The following is a 15,618-nucleotide window of genomic DNA, read 5'->3' as shown; positions in this document are numbered from 1 at the left end:
TGTACCAACTAATAATAACTAATAATTTTTTCTAGAAAAAAATTGTGGAGATTTCTTTTAGGAAAAACTTATTGGTAGTGAAAAAAAAGCAAAGCACAAATTTAGCATAGTTTGAAATTGATGTTATGAAGGAAAATTGTGGAATAATGATACAACTTAGGCTGATAAAATCTGTGTTTTATGAATGACCTATACAGTGAGAAAATAGCAGGTTCAAGATATAAAAAGTGTTATAATTATGCATGGTTTCAACACTTTTTTTCACAAACCTATTCTTTTCAGTCTCTTAGTTGGTTGTTTGTCTCAAGCTGAATTATCAATAATAAAATTCTTCTGGAATGTTTTTTTATCTTCCTGTAACCAGAAAAATCATGAGTAAATGTGAGTGGCCACAAGATTATCTATATTACTTCATGATAAATTTGAACAAAGATAACAAAATTTTGACCTCAACAGAAAAGTTTTGAAACCACTCTCATTCTGTTTTTAAGTGATTTGCTACAAATCTGGACAGAACTCTCCTCAGAAGTTATTTTAAATATCTGTTCAACCAAATGCATCCAGTAGGAATGATCACAACTTAATATTGAATTTTTAAAAAAAAAATAATTCAGTTTTTTTCATTTTAAATGATCCTTTAGATTTTAGGTAACCTTTGGAATCTGAGACCTTCTCAAGGATCCTTCTGCAGCCCGGCACCAGTGGGTATATCTAAACTGTTTCACGAGGGACATGTACTGCCCAGGAGTCTAATGAAAGCGGGGCATGGTGCAGCCCAACTTCTCCTGTCACTGTGCTCAGGTGGCCATCTCACCTGCATGGTGCTGCCACTCAGTAGGAAGATGCAATGAATAGTGCCTTAACAGTGGTTGAAACAGTCAGAACTAGTGAAAGGATGTGTGGTTTTGCATTGGCAGATGCCATGTTTCATGGCAGGTTGTAAAAGCAGCAGAACATCATCTTCTGAGTGCAGAGGTCAAACATACTCTTGGAGTTCCCAGATTTACCTGTGAAATCATGAACAAGAGCATTTAAGCACAAATACTGAAAAATTAACAATGCATGGGATTTGATTTGTTTTGAGCTCTGTAATTTTTAAATTCCAGGTATTTCTTTCCTGTAAGTAATCTTTTTCTTAGGACTCCTCCATCCTTGTGATGCATACCAACTCCTATTATTATGCCTCTGTCTTTTCTGCAACAGTGCTCTTCAAACGTGTCATCAGTAGGTCCACCCAGAAGATCTGTGATTTGTCTGAACACTTAGCTCTGTAGAAGTACAAATTATTCCTACTCTGGTGCCTCTTTATGAGCTGTCACTGTGAAAGAACTGTCATGAAAAATTTGAGCTGAATGTGCTTGATTCAAAGCTTGAAGGAGAGGACAAAGACCTTTTTGCTTGAAATCTGCCTCTGTACTTTAAAGATGCATATGTGACTGAGAGACAAAAAAGATGGGCTGGAGCAGCTGTAAGATGCTACACATAAAATGTAAAATGGAAATATTGAAACAAATAAGGGAAGAAAAATTAAGAAAGATTACAAGGCTTGATTAAATGAATTAGAACAAAATTCTGAGATGTGACATGGACATTTTGGGGAAGAGGATGAGTTTCTCTTTGATGAACTGTAGTAGGGAAAAGGAAAGACTGAGTAAAAGCTGAAACAGATGTCAGGGTAATAGGTGCAGTAAGAAACACAAGCTCTCCAAAAGCTGAGCAACCAAAGGAGAAAGAGGAAAGCTTTTTCACCATTTCATCTTATTCCCTGTAACTTGGTTATGCTCTGTATGTTACAGGCAAGTCCTCAGGCTGCATTTGGTAAAATATGATTTACTGGTGATCTCCAGTCAGTAGACAAAAAATCTGCTAGTGTGTCCCTAGGTGTAAAATGTGAGGAAAACATCCCAGTGTCTGTAAGCTGTAATATGTTGGCTCATCTGAGCATTAGATGCCTTTTTCACCTTTTGCCAGTCACAAGCCTTTCTGTGTTTGCTGCCTGGGTAGATTTGCATAACTTTGACTCCATCTTTGGCAGAAACACATGCTATGCTGAGAGTATCCCACTTGCATTTTTATGAAATCTGCTCAGCATTACAAAAATGCATGGATTCTTTGGATTGAAGGAAACTCAGTTTTTTAATAATGATGGTTTCTTTAGATTGCTGCAGAAGGTAGAAATATAAATTACCTGAGAATTTTTCGTTAAGTAAAAACACTTAGGATTTTCTGGGACATACTTTGATTCCTCTAGTTTCTTGATGCACTACTTACTGTATTTATTTGCTTGAAAACTGATTGAAATAATGGTAACTATCACATTGACTTGGCTGCTTTCTTTGAACCAAAATGCACTGCCAGTTTTCTTTCAGCCTTTTCTCTAATGGAATGGAAACAAGACAAGACACTTAAAAAACCCACTCTTTCTGTGTTGACAGTTCTTTTTCAAGTGGGTTTTTACCCTGAGCACCAGCACATTTTTCTATTTCAGTTATTTAAAAAGAAAATGTCCTAAACCAATGATTGCATTTTCATTCTTAAGTCTTGCAACATTTTTAAGCAAGTGTGTGTGCTTTGAGAAACACCATTCTTTTTTTTTAGCTTATATTATTTCCCTCTTCAGGCCCTTACTCTCCACTCATCTGAAACTTTGACTGCCTGATGATGTTGTGGTTCCCAAATAGAGGGAAGGTCCTAAACTACCATACTATTCTAGGTGTGAATGCTTATTTGAACATTTTGTTAATGACCAGGAAACACAAAAGAAACACTCAGACTTCTTGTACCACTTCATTTGGGGGAAAAATATACAGGAGACTCCAAGAAAACTCCTCTTCAGTTGTCAGACGGTTTTCTAGCCTAAACTGACGTTTATTTAGAAGCACAACCCTAGTGTGCTGAGTAGCCAAGGACTCAAAGCCAGACGCTAGTTTAGAGGGCTTAAGTAATGATTGAGTCTCTCCTATTCCTGCCTCTGATGTTTCATATCCAATGTACATTCGGGTGCTAGCTCTCCTGCTTAAAAATGACTTCTTGCCATAGGATTAATGTCAGCAAGGCAGCCATCAATTCTGTTCCACAGCAGCCAGAGCTGGAAAACCATACAATTTTAGAATCAGGTCACAAGAATAAATACATAGGAGAGCAAAGAAAATGTGGAATTGCACAGTAGAGACAAGAAGATTTTCCAAAGTATGATTTTTTTCAACCACTTCACTAGTAAATAATGACACCAAGTTACACAAGCCAATACATATATTTAAGTATTGAAATGGATTCTGTATGGCTTCTTTACATTTTTCTGCTCACTACATTTTGGATGGAAATTTCAGGAACATTCTAATCTACTTCTTGAACACACTCTGTGAAATTAGCTACACCTATTTCATGACACATTTTAGACTTGGCCAGAATGATGTCCAGAAGGCTGCTTTAAAAGAAACTTTCATCACTTTATGTTCAGAGTAGGCTTTTCTGTCTTTTTACTGCAGTGTGTTCTGATATGCCATTTGCCAAAGTGTTACCTTCTCCTGCATTGGAAAGGGACAAGCAAAACACAACACTAAAACTGATCTGGAATTATTCCTTATTTCTTCTATGTGGTGTTAATCATAGAAATGCCCTGTATTTAAAAAAGCAAAAAACAAAAAACAAAAAGAAAAAAAAAAAAAAAAAAAAAAAAAAAGGGTCTGCAATTTGCAATATTCTTGTGGTTGCTCATGAAGCCAATACAGCTGCAGAGATTTCCCAGTTCCCAGCCTCCTAAGAACTCAAATCTGCACATTAAATCTAACACTAGAAGCTAGTGCATTGACCCCTCTATAAAAGTGGGCATAAGATAGTGAACCTCACTATATTTTCACACAATGGAAATGATCATTATCACTTTCTTCATTGCTCTGAAGGTTTGACTCCCCACCTTCAAAAAACTAATTTAAATAAATCTCCCTTACAGTATCCACAGTATCCAGTTTGCTTTCCAAAACAAACTAACATAAGTGCAAATGCATAGTAATATGCACAGTTTCATGAGTTCAAGTAAATATTAGTAAAACACATTTAATGTATTTTTTTTTTTTAATATCTTTTTCAATAGAACCTTTTGAGCTTTAAGCCTTCAGTTTTCTGGTTGAATACTGTATTTAACCTTTGTTAGAAGCGTCACTAATTTATGAAGCTACTTTAATTTACCTATTTGTACTTTAGTCTTTATTTTTAACTATTGAACTACAAGTCAAATACCTTGCTCTATGTCCAAGAGTTTTGTTGACAGTAATCTTTAAAAATCTGCAACATACTTTTCAGGTAGATAGATTGTGTTAAACGGCATTTTAATATCCATTTTTCAGCTGAAATTCTTTAAAATGTTGACTCAGAAATTGTGTCAGTAACAACACATATTCTGGACAGTAATGTATGTTCCTATGCCTGGTTGAGAGCAATTTTAAAGGGGATGCTGATTTATGTGATCGTTTAATTACTATATACAAAAACCATAAACTCATATGTAAAATACATGTCTATATTTGAAAATCTATGATATGTTAGTTGACTCAAAATCATCTGGAAGACAAGAAGCTTAATGTAGAAGACCTAACTTGTAGCCCTCTACTGTGTTTCACCTACAGATTATATTGTCTATCCTGGAACAATTTTCATCCTGCTTCCTTTATATTCTGAGTTTTTTCTGCTGTCTAGAAAGTTTGCCATGATCTGATCAGACCTTTCTCAAATTTAAAAAAAAAAAAAAATAAAAAAAAAGGAACAAATTAACAAAGTATAATTTGCTCTAAGTCCAGAGAATCAATCCAAGTATGTCCTGAAATGCATATTTTTGCTGAAAAGCATGCAGCTTTTTTTATATCCCTAGAATTCCTTAATCTTGGCAAGACTTAGCACTGTTTCATTTCTTAGTTAATCTTTATAAGTCACTCTTCATCTGTTAAACATTGACTCTTCCAAAACATTACAGTTTTACTATGAAGAGACAGTAAGAGAGATGGATAAGGTTCAAGAAAATTGGTTTCTTAGTCAGCATCCATACACATTATGAGTAAAATTTTCTATTTCCCTAATGCTATATTGTAAATTTTATTTAAATAGTGCCCAATGTAAGCTACTTTTTTTTTATTAAAACAATAATTGAATTATAATTGAAAATAGACATCCCATTATTTGAAATTTGTGTACTTGAAAAGAGACTGTCTTAGATCATCCTGGTTTTTGCCATAACATGGGATAAAAGTTCACAGACTGTAGGTGACATTGAACAAAAATCTTAAGATCTACACATCCATGAGAAATTTATTGCTAATAATAACTTTTGTGTCTCTATTTGTGAAGCTGGCAAAATGCAAATCAAATAATTTTTTGATATAATTTGATTTAGAGAAGGTTAAGCTAGATTTTATGAAGAAAATCTTTACTGTGAGGATGGTGAGTCACTGGAACAGGTTGCCTGGGGAGGTTGTGGATGTCCCATCCCTGGATGTGCTCAAGTCCAGGTTGTATGGGGCTCTGTGTGACCTGATGTAGTCAGTAGCATCCCTGCCCATTTCAGGGGGTTGGAAAAAGATGGTCTTTATGTCCCTTCCAACCAAAGCCATTCTATATTTATATGGTTTCTAAAAAGAAACCTTGCAGCAGAACCCATAAGGGCAGCTTTCTTTCTGTGCAAGGCAAAGCACTGTTATAAACCGGTCATCAGGGAAAACCTGGAAGAGGATGTTCTCTATGTTCTTGAATCCTGCAATGGGACCCAACACTGATAGCGTAAAATTCTGAGGGAAAATGACAAAACAGACAAACCAATATGTAATTTACCTTTCCCTGCAAAGCAGCTCACCTGGGCTGATAGACTCAATGCTGGTGGTAGAGGTGTTGACATCTGGCATGGGCCTTTCAGGTGGAAGTGTCTTTGCATGCTCAAAAGGGTTGCTCAGGTTAGAGAAATTCAAGTTTTCTAGAAGAAAGGGAGTCTTTGGAGGACAGAAGAATCTATGATATAAGGAGTAGTCTGCCATAATCAGGAGGAAACAGACTAAACTATGGGCTAGGAAAGAAAGAAAGAAATCAAAAAAAGACAATTAATCTAGGAATAATAGCAATACAAATTAAATGATTTTATGTATCCAATAACTAGAATTGGGACTGAAATTCAATTGCTCGGGTGATGTGGGAGCAAAGAAGAGAGAAATCAGTAAGACCATAGAGGTCAGTGTAAACGATCTTTCCAAATCTACTAAAATAACAGGTCAGTAGTAAAGAGGTCAATGAAAATGACCTCATGAAATTAAAAAATAAAAGCACTTGTGAATGAAAGTTTGAGGACTATCAGAGCTGGCACAGATCATATGAAAGTAGAAAGTAAAAAGAAGGAAGAGGCGGAAAATAACTCTTTATCAAAATTCTAAGACAAAAGAAAGTCTTCCTTCTCTTAGTTCCTTTCACGTGCTGTCTTTCTCTTTCTTTCTCCCCCTCTCCTTTTTTCCTTTTCTTCTCCCTTTATCTTTTTTCTGTCTTTCCTTGTCTCCCTCTCCTTCTCCCCTTCCACCTTTCTCCATGCAATCCAGATGAATTTTCAGAACTCCAGTGGTAAGCTGTGTATCTAACTCTTTTACCTATATTCAGTTCTTTACAATTCTTTCTCCTTTTTTCTTTCAGTCTTTTTACAGAGCAAAGTAGTAGCAATGGAGTGTTCAGTTTGGACTAAATATTTTTAGGAGGTGTCTCAGCATGTTGTTCTTCCTACCACATATATTTTGTCTCATGTATCTTATTTATTTTGCCACACTGATCATCTGCTGTGGAAATTTGGTGGGGGGTGTGATAACTTCTTTGAAAATTTCCACTGTGCTAAGGAAACAGCCTGATAACTGCAATTTGTAACCACGAACTGCAAAGCTGAGAGTTGAACATGGGTGTTATTGAAACCAATCCAAGCCTGAATGCCTGAGTCCTAGGTATGTGTATATCAGGAAAAAAAAAAAAAGGCTTAAACTTGTGCTTTCGTAAACTTTTTGGGAAGAATATCTTTATTCAGATCAAGGTTTAGAAATAAAGGTGTACAAACATTGGAAAGCTTGCTTCAGTTTCGGGCAACAAGGTTTGATAACAATTGTCATACTGTGTGCTCAGGTTTCTGTATTACTAACCTAGAAAACAGTCTTTTGCAATCTGATTTTACAAAACATAGCAGAAAAAACAGAGGAAAGTCAACAGACATCCTTAGATCTATACCAGTCTTGACCTAGGGAAAGATTAAGAATTTCTGGTTCTAAGTGGATTTATGGAATTAATTAGACACTGAAGCAGGTTGTGCAAGGACCACCTTGTCCTTGGAGTTTTGAGGGACGTGACTAGAAAAAGTCTTAAGCCATCTCTTCTAAATTCAGTGCTGACATCATTCTCAGAAGAAGGCTGAACTGAAAAAACCTCTAGATACTATCCAACCTGTGTGTTTCTGAGACTGTAATGTGAAGTTCTTACTGTAAGAGGGAAAATACGTGAATGAAGAATGCCATGATGAATTGCATGGAATAGGTTGTACATTTACCTCTGTCTATTTTTTATTTTTATTTTTTTGTTGTTGTATTACCAGAACAAAAGTGATAGTATAAGTGGAATTACAAGTGAATATGAAATGAACGTGTATCTATATATCCATACCTATGTATATCATGTATATATACCCAAAATAGACAATATTTATAAAAAAACATCATGCTAAGTTGAAAAACTCCCTGGTAGTAGACAACTGAAGAACTACTTTTTCATAATTTGAAAGGATTTCCATTTATAGTGTGTCCTTTTTCCACAGCAATACAAATTAATGGAAAAACAAGAGCTCTTTTTCATTTCTCTCTGTGGCTTGTTGATTCTGTCAAGCTGTGTAAGGTCAGTGAGTAGATTCTACATCATTGTTGAGAGGTGGGAAAGAGAAAAGCAGTAGTACCATCTCTCTAAAATCTGTAGTATTACTGGCTGCAGAAAACTCCTAAAGCAGAGGATCTAAGGGAAGGAATTATGATTCAGATGAAAGGCTTTAAAGGTCTTTACAGTGGAGTTTCCTCTGCAATGTAGTTGTGTGTCATATGTTAGCTATCATTACATACCATTGCTTACCCAAAGTGAGATGTAGAATCAGGTTCATTACTAGAGGCTGTCTGCTTTCCTCTGGAGTATTCAGGTTTGACCATGGTCAGATATAAAATACTGCATTTTTCTTGCACAGTGTAGTGCTTTCTGTGTTCCCAACTGTTGGAATGCCAAGAATGTTATTTTCCATTTTCTGGTGGAACTCCTTGGGGTTGTAAAGAAGAAAAAATGTTTTAGAGATCTAAATATAAAGGAATGCAATTTTAACATATTGTGTCATTAAGAAATTTAGAAGCTTTTAGACAGATTGTGGAGGTAGCAGAAAATGAGATGCAGTGTTGCATTAGATATGTTTTTAGTATTTTCTTCTTTTTGTGAAAGCTGTAATTTTCAGAGTTTAGAACCAATTTAATGTCCCTGGAGCTAGAGCTTTTTTGTATCCATTGTCCATTAGGTGAATTGCTCAGCCAAGAATGGAATCCATTTATAATGTATAAAATATAGTAAAATGCTTTAAAAACAGTCTAGGTAGGGAAGAAATCATCAGGAGTCCATTAAATTTGAAGATGGTGAGTTCTGAGGTTCTTCTTATAATCAGATAATGGGTTTTTGTGCTTTGATAAGAGGCATTAGATATAAGAAGATTTATTTAAAAGTTTGAATTAAATAAAAATTTATACAGAAGTAATGCAAAATGCATTCTGTTTGACATTTGAGACAGCTTTCAAAACAGTATTGTGCTTTAAAAAATACCCTGTGACTTCAGTAATATTTATTATATCTTAATAAAAATTAATAAATAACACCTGAAATTATAGTGTCAGCGTTACATACTTTAAAGACACACATCAGAATTCTCTATAAAGTTACATTCTCATGGCATCATAACTTGGACATGAAAATGTGGTCTTACGAGGCAAGATCACAGGCGCTGACATATTTGGTAGCAATTAAGAGCAAACCTTCTTTGCAGAGAATTTAAATTGTAAAGAATACAAAAGGAATACGATGGGAATACGAAGGCAGCAACTGAGTCTAAGACATCCTGCTGAAGGTTCCAAGTTCCACAGTGTCTCATTTGTGCCCAGGCTTATCTCACAGCTCACCTGTTTAGGTCTCCTCTAGAAGCCAATGGCTGGCAGCAGCTGGCTGGGGTAGAAGCTGTCACTTGGAGCCATGCTCCTCTGTGCTTCCACTGGCGGCTGCAGAGGAAAGAAAGTCTCAGTATTGTTTACCTTGGCAGGAGCAGGGCTCCATTTCAAAACAGCTGATGAGGCCTGGAAAACATAGGAACAGGCTTCAGATACTGGGTTAGCATTTATTTCTATCTGGTGACTAGAAACTCACTGAGATATCCTAAACAGTTTTTGCTGCACTGTTGAATCTTGGTTCCTCTGTGAGTTGATGTAAATTTTCTCATGCTTTTTATTCTTTTTATTCTGAGAAGAAGACGTATCTCCCAATAGGAATCTGTTCAATGTACAGACAAGGAATTAAAGAATATTCTGGAGTTGAAAATCCCAAAGTTAAAAAAATTTAAAAGTTGCTTTGGGTTGAAATGGAATTTTACCAAACTTCAATGCAGCAAATGAATTTTAGTGCTTAGTCAGCATATATAAAGTATGCTTCATCTTTGCTATAATTTTTACCAACGTGTTTTCTTTTTGGAAAGTATTAAACCCATACAAACACGTCTTTTTTTGGTCTATTTTCTGTGCATCATTCTAAAACATCTTTAGCTGATTTATACATATTCTTGTAGTTCTTCCTTCAATATCCCTTACATGGCTTCTACTCAGATTGGAGAAGTTTATGTGAAGCAACAAGCTGAAAGCAATGATGATGCCTAAGTTTTATTTTGGACTGAGCTGATCATAGGGGATGGAACAGTGTAATTGGCAACTTTTGCAAATCAGTGATTTGGCATGGAGAAGGGTCAAAATATTCTAGAGTGAATGTCCTCTGCAAGAACTATGTAGAAATTGAGAAAACTTGGAAAACAACCAAGATGCACTTAGTGGATGATGTCTCCAGGACAGAGGAGACTCAGACAAAAGAGGAAGTTACTTTCAGGTTGTCCTTTCTATCCTGCCTCTCCCTTCCTGTTTCTGTGTCAGCTTACCTTACATACACATTTACAGTTTTCTGGTTCCTTCAGAGCTCTCATGGTGCTGTGGATAAATAGTATACATTTCAGAGAAAAAAATGCATATATGTCAATTCACCCAGTAGGTTTAAATGACTCCTTGGGGTCAAATGAAATGCATGTTTATGACATTCATGTATAGTAAGAAGCATGGATTTTTGAAATCTGTCACTATACACATACAGAATCAAACAACAAAGCTACCATTTAAACAATAGCATGAATGCCTGCAATAAAACTTGAATTGCAGACAATACTTTGCGTTAGAATCTTGCACCTTCAAAAATCTATCTTCCCCTATTTGGAATTAACAGGCACTTTCAACAGTACGGGAGGTCCCAAGGACCATTAGGAAAATGGAGCACACCACCAGTGGAGAAAATAGTGGTGACTCACCACATGAGTGAGACACAGCAGCATCACTATTTGATACAAAAAGCAAATATGTCAGATGAGATAATTCCATTACAGGAAGAAGGATATTAATAATTTCACAGACAGCAACATGTATGCAAAGGGAACTTGTTTGTGTTTTACTCCTTGATGTGACCACTCATGCCCTTAAAGCTACAACAAATCAAGACAAATCAAGCTACAACAGCCAGGGAAGAAGGCTATGGCCAGCAGAGTGCAAAACACCATTCAGGAAAATATTTAAAAAATATGCTTTCCAGCAGAAAAATGTTTTCTGGTTTATTGATTGCTATTTTTTAATGTGGCTATTTGACAATGTATTTACATGCTGAAGGTAGTCTGTGGTTCTCCAGACAGACCAGTAAGAAGAGAGGACCTTAGAAGCTTTAAAACAGATATTTTATAATTTCTGAGATAGATTAGTTGATATAATTGCCCATGGTAGCAAGATCCATAATGGTATTTGAGGAAGGCTTTTTCATTGTCCTGTGTCTATGTTTCCAGCACTAAATTTAGAATGAAGTACTAAGTCAGAGATCTCTTTTGGTTCTCTAGCCAGGACTCCAAAAGATTATACGAACTTGGGGAATTACTGTCTACTGCCCCTAAGAGTCCACATGACATTTGGGCGCAATGTGAGAGAAAACGGTGAGCTCACCTCCTCCCACTGTCTGCTGGAGACAAAGGAACGACTTAGGGCTTATTCATGTGTTCTCCGATCTCTCATGCCCAAGAGACAACGCCCTCCCCACTGCAGGGCTCTTTTCACAGTGTGTACTTCCTGGCTTGAAAAGAAATAACATCTGCCTCTTTGAGCATTGCTAATAACAGCTTTGAGGTCTCCAGCATTCCTTTTTTTGTTCTATTTTCAATTATATAGGCTGTATTATGAAGAATAGAAAGTAAAGAAAGGAAAAACCATGGTAATTCAGGCAACACTTGTGAATTCTGGGTGACATTTCCTCTGTAAGGCAAGCTAGCTTAAAACTAATGCTTTAGTAGAACATTTTACTTGCCTTTTTTGATTGGGCTACAGTGATATTATTTTTATTATGATTTAATATATTCACGGGACTTCCATCAACACCCTTCCAACAAAGACAAGTGGTAAGTCTTAGAGTAGCACACAACAGAGGCAGAGAAATGGTTTGCTCTTCTTTTGACTATGCTGAAGTAGCAAGAGGAAATCCAAAAATTAGAAAATATATGTGAAGATATTTCCTTTTAACTGCCGTGGTGACGGAAAGCCCGGAGCACCGTGACTTCTCTAGAGGGGCAGCCCTGAAAAGGGCTGGGCCGAAGCGCGTGTGAGCAGCTTCGAGCAGTCGAGTGATTCCAGCTCAGCTCAGCGGCGGTGGGCAGGTGACACGGGAAGCAGGGACGAGAAAGCTGGTCCAGCGTTCCGCTAAGCACAAACCTTTATTCAGGCAGAGCTTTGGCGAAGGGTGCCAGCAACAGCTAATCTGCAGCAGGGAAAAACCTGGGATATTTATAGGAGAGGAGAGGGGTGGGGGGGAAGCCCGAGATACCTGTATCCAGGTGGGACAGCAGGGGGAAACACCAATGGGGCACAACAGTTTAACATATCTAACTCAAAGAGCCCTGGGAGCGATACGTTGTGTCTCTCTTACAGAGCAGTACCTTGTCTCTAGGGGAGAGCCAGGATCTAGGGCTCAGCAGGCTCCTCCACACCCACATTTAACTTCTCATAGACACTCTGTAGGTAGCCTCACATCTTGTCTCTGGGTCTGGAGAGCACGTGCCTCTTGTGGAGAGCAGCATGCGACCAGTCCAATACTGGAGAATAGAAACTCTAACTGTGCCTTTGAGAGCCACTGCCACTTCTCTCTTCCCTTCCTTCCCATAACAATACCACCAGCTTGGTAAGCCACTGAGGCAATGCCTCAGTAACAAACTAGAGCATGTAAATCTTTGAACATCCAAAATGCATTACTTGTAATGTAAATCCCTGATCCTTGACCTTTAGTTTTACTGCTGTAAAGGTATAAATCTCCAGACCACTCTGTGTTGGGCAGGGGCGGTAGTGAAGAGGAGTCAAAAATGCTGGTTCGAGAGGAGATAAGAGTAGGGCTTCTACCTCTAAATGTTTAAAATGTAGTAGCACAAAATTTAGTAGATGCTAAACCCAAACAAAGAAGAAATTACAAGATAAAGCACATACAACTTTCATTCTGAGAAGGAGATGAAAAATAAAAGAGCATGCTAGGTGTTCATCATATCATTTAATGTACACTGTGTTAAGATACTGCAGTTCTGAAGAGATGCTCCAAAGCTAGTTACAGCTGAGGAACTCAGGTAAGCAAACATTGAACAATTTTCTCTTATTTTTTAGTTGCAGTTTGGCTACATCACTGTTCTTTAGAAACTCTTCTCTACTTAGTCATCTTTTCAATGAATGTTATTGCTTCATCAGTGTAAGGCAGCTGCCATTGCTGGTTTGCCCTGTTAAGGATAAGATGCTCTTTTGAAAATGAGCCAGAACACTTGGGAAATATATTTTATGGCCTAAGAGAATTTTTAAAATGCTGGATAAAAAAGCCATAACTCTATTATCTGAGCAAGTAAATTCCTTTTATGTATTATAATTAAATTGATTAAAACTGTTCCATAAACTCTGAATTTCATGCAGTGGTCTTTTTAATTACAGGTTCCGTTTAAGACAGATCCCATCACCTACACCAGTCATTAAGTAATGATGGTGCATATTATTACACTATTGCACGTTGACAAAGATCACAAAAAGTGAACTTTACATTCAGGAGATCCAGAGATTAGCTTCAAACTTTGGTTCCTTCTGGCAGGATGTATGTAGACAAATTTTTCCAGTGGCAGATAAATCATGATCTAGGAAAAGTCTGGTGTAGTTACATGGCAAGTAACCAGGATTTAAAGAAGCAACAAGATTTTAATTTAAAAGCTTAGATGGCACTACTTAACCTTATTACTACATGACTTTTTATTAGTATGGCTACCTTGTAAAGATGAGTGAATGATCAAAAATCACATTCACCTGGGGCCTTTGACTTGCCATAGGAAAAAACCTTTCACACAAGCATTCACATGCAGTCACTGCAGCCATGGGAGAGATCTGATAGACAGATGACTTATACCAATGTGTGTGACATGGAAAGCTGGGAAAGAGAGAACTATTAAAACTTTAGGAATGGTAAGAACAGAAGAATATTTCAGTTTTGGTAGAGTTGCTGTAATGCTAATGTAATGTATAATCATTCCTTTATTGTATTCTCCATGTACTAATTTTATCAACCTTTATAATAATGTTCATCCTACTGCATTCTTTCAGAAATGACCCACTTTACCTATTTTATCTGATAGAGATACCTATCTCTCATCATCTTTAGTGCATTTTATGCCATTTTCACTTCTGCTATCTACTTTAAAGGAGGAGTATAGGACCAGAACCACTCTACAATAAAAAAGTGACCTTGCCAAAGACTTATAAACATATTTTCCATTTTCATGTTCATGTCCTACTATTCCCAAAGTTTTATTTGCTTATTTGATTGCTGCAGAGCACTGAATTGTCATTTTCAGAGAATTACCTAGAATGACACTGAGTTTTAGCAGTGAGTTCAGAGAACATAATTGTTTGTGAGCGCAACACTGTGTTCATCATTATTTGTTGCAAATGAAAATATCTAAAACAATGAAAACATTTAAAATTTGGAAACCAATCATTTGATCTCCATTGAAATGAAGGTAATTAGAAAATTAAGATAATAGAATACCTGAATATCGCAAGTTGGAAAGCAGCTAGAAGGGATGAGTCCAACTCCCCAGATTCTAAATATAAAATTACTTTCTGCTATAAGAACTTAACGTATTTTTTCTTGGAGTAGTAAAACTGGATTTAGTTATGCTAAAAAACTAAATATGAACACGCTTAGAGACTATATCACACACATTGTCTTGTGTATTTCATGACAGTGCTAATGTTATTTGTGTTGATGGTGATAACTGGAGGAAAAAAATAACTATTCAGGCATATAAACTTCTAATAATTTGTTTCAGTAACTGCAACATTTTTGTCTTTTTCTATGGCAGTATCAATATAACTGATAAAAGCCAACAGTAACAGTTTAGTAAGAACATAGCGTAGTGGGTTTTAGCGCTAGCTAAAATAACCAGGGTACTTACTCATTTTCTTGCTGTGAGATTGGATTAGGAGAAGGGCAAAAGAGGCTTAAAACTTAAAAGGAATAAAGAAACTTTATTAACACAACTACAAGAATAAGAAACCAGAATAAAACCTCCAGAAACCTTTCATCCCCCTGCCCAACCTTTCCTTTCCTGACACCGTAGAGACCAAATTTGGGATGTTAAAACAGTACCAACTATACAATAGTCTTTTCATCAGTTCTTGTAGAGAGAGTTTTCTCTTGCCATGCCATGGAGACTCCTCCACAAGAAACAGTTTTCTTGTGGCTTTTCATTTCTATGAATAGCAGCTGTCCGGGCATAAGCTCTGCTATTGTGCCCTCCTCCCATTTTCACAGTCCTTTTAGAGATGTGTTCATGGGCCATGAACTCAAAGGGTATTATTTTAAGGATGAGTTATTCAAAGGCAAAGGTTCTCTCCATCTGTCTCTGTGATCATCTTTGAGAACAGAGGTTTTCTTCTTCTTTTCCTGGACACAAAGGGTCTTCATCAGCTCTTATCTCTCTTTCTGTTCAAGAGTCTCATGGGATCACAGCTACTCCAACATCTGCTTAGCTTCATCGATGGAAACCTCTGCTCAGATCTGTAGCTTGAATGCTTCATTCCCTCACTATTCTTTCATGAATTAAAGGCGATATTTCAGAATATCATTGTCCATCTACATGGCCCTACCAAAAGAATATTTCAGCCTATTAGAGCATCTCATTCTCCTTCCATTTGAGGCTTGACTCATTCTTTTACTGATCTTGATGTTTCATGTTGT

General features: G+C 36.7%; 1 long non-coding RNA gene across 1 annotated transcript; it reads right to left on the bottom strand.

Annotated features, from left to right (window-relative positions):
• Positions 1 to 131: 131 nt before the first annotated feature.
• Positions 132 to 9,361, bottom strand: LOC131573502 (uncharacterized). The gene is made up of 3 exons (XR_009276207.1): positions 9,201 to 9,361; positions 8,122 to 8,299; positions 132 to 1,007 (listed from the first exon to the last, which is right to left on the bottom strand). It is a non-coding gene; the product is annotated as an uncharacterized LOC131573502 (long non-coding RNA).
• Positions 9,362 to 15,618: the final 6,257 nt, after the last annotated feature.

The sequence above is a fragment of the Poecile atricapillus genome, chromosome Z, assembly GCF_030490865.1.
Source record: "Poecile atricapillus isolate bPoeAtr1 chromosome Z, bPoeAtr1.hap1, whole genome shotgun sequence".
Classification (NCBI taxonomy): Eukaryota; Metazoa; Chordata; class Aves; order Passeriformes; family Paridae; genus Poecile; species Poecile atricapillus.
The sequence above is the reverse complement of the archived record's forward strand: the minus strand, read 5'-3'. Positions and strand labels throughout refer to the sequence as shown.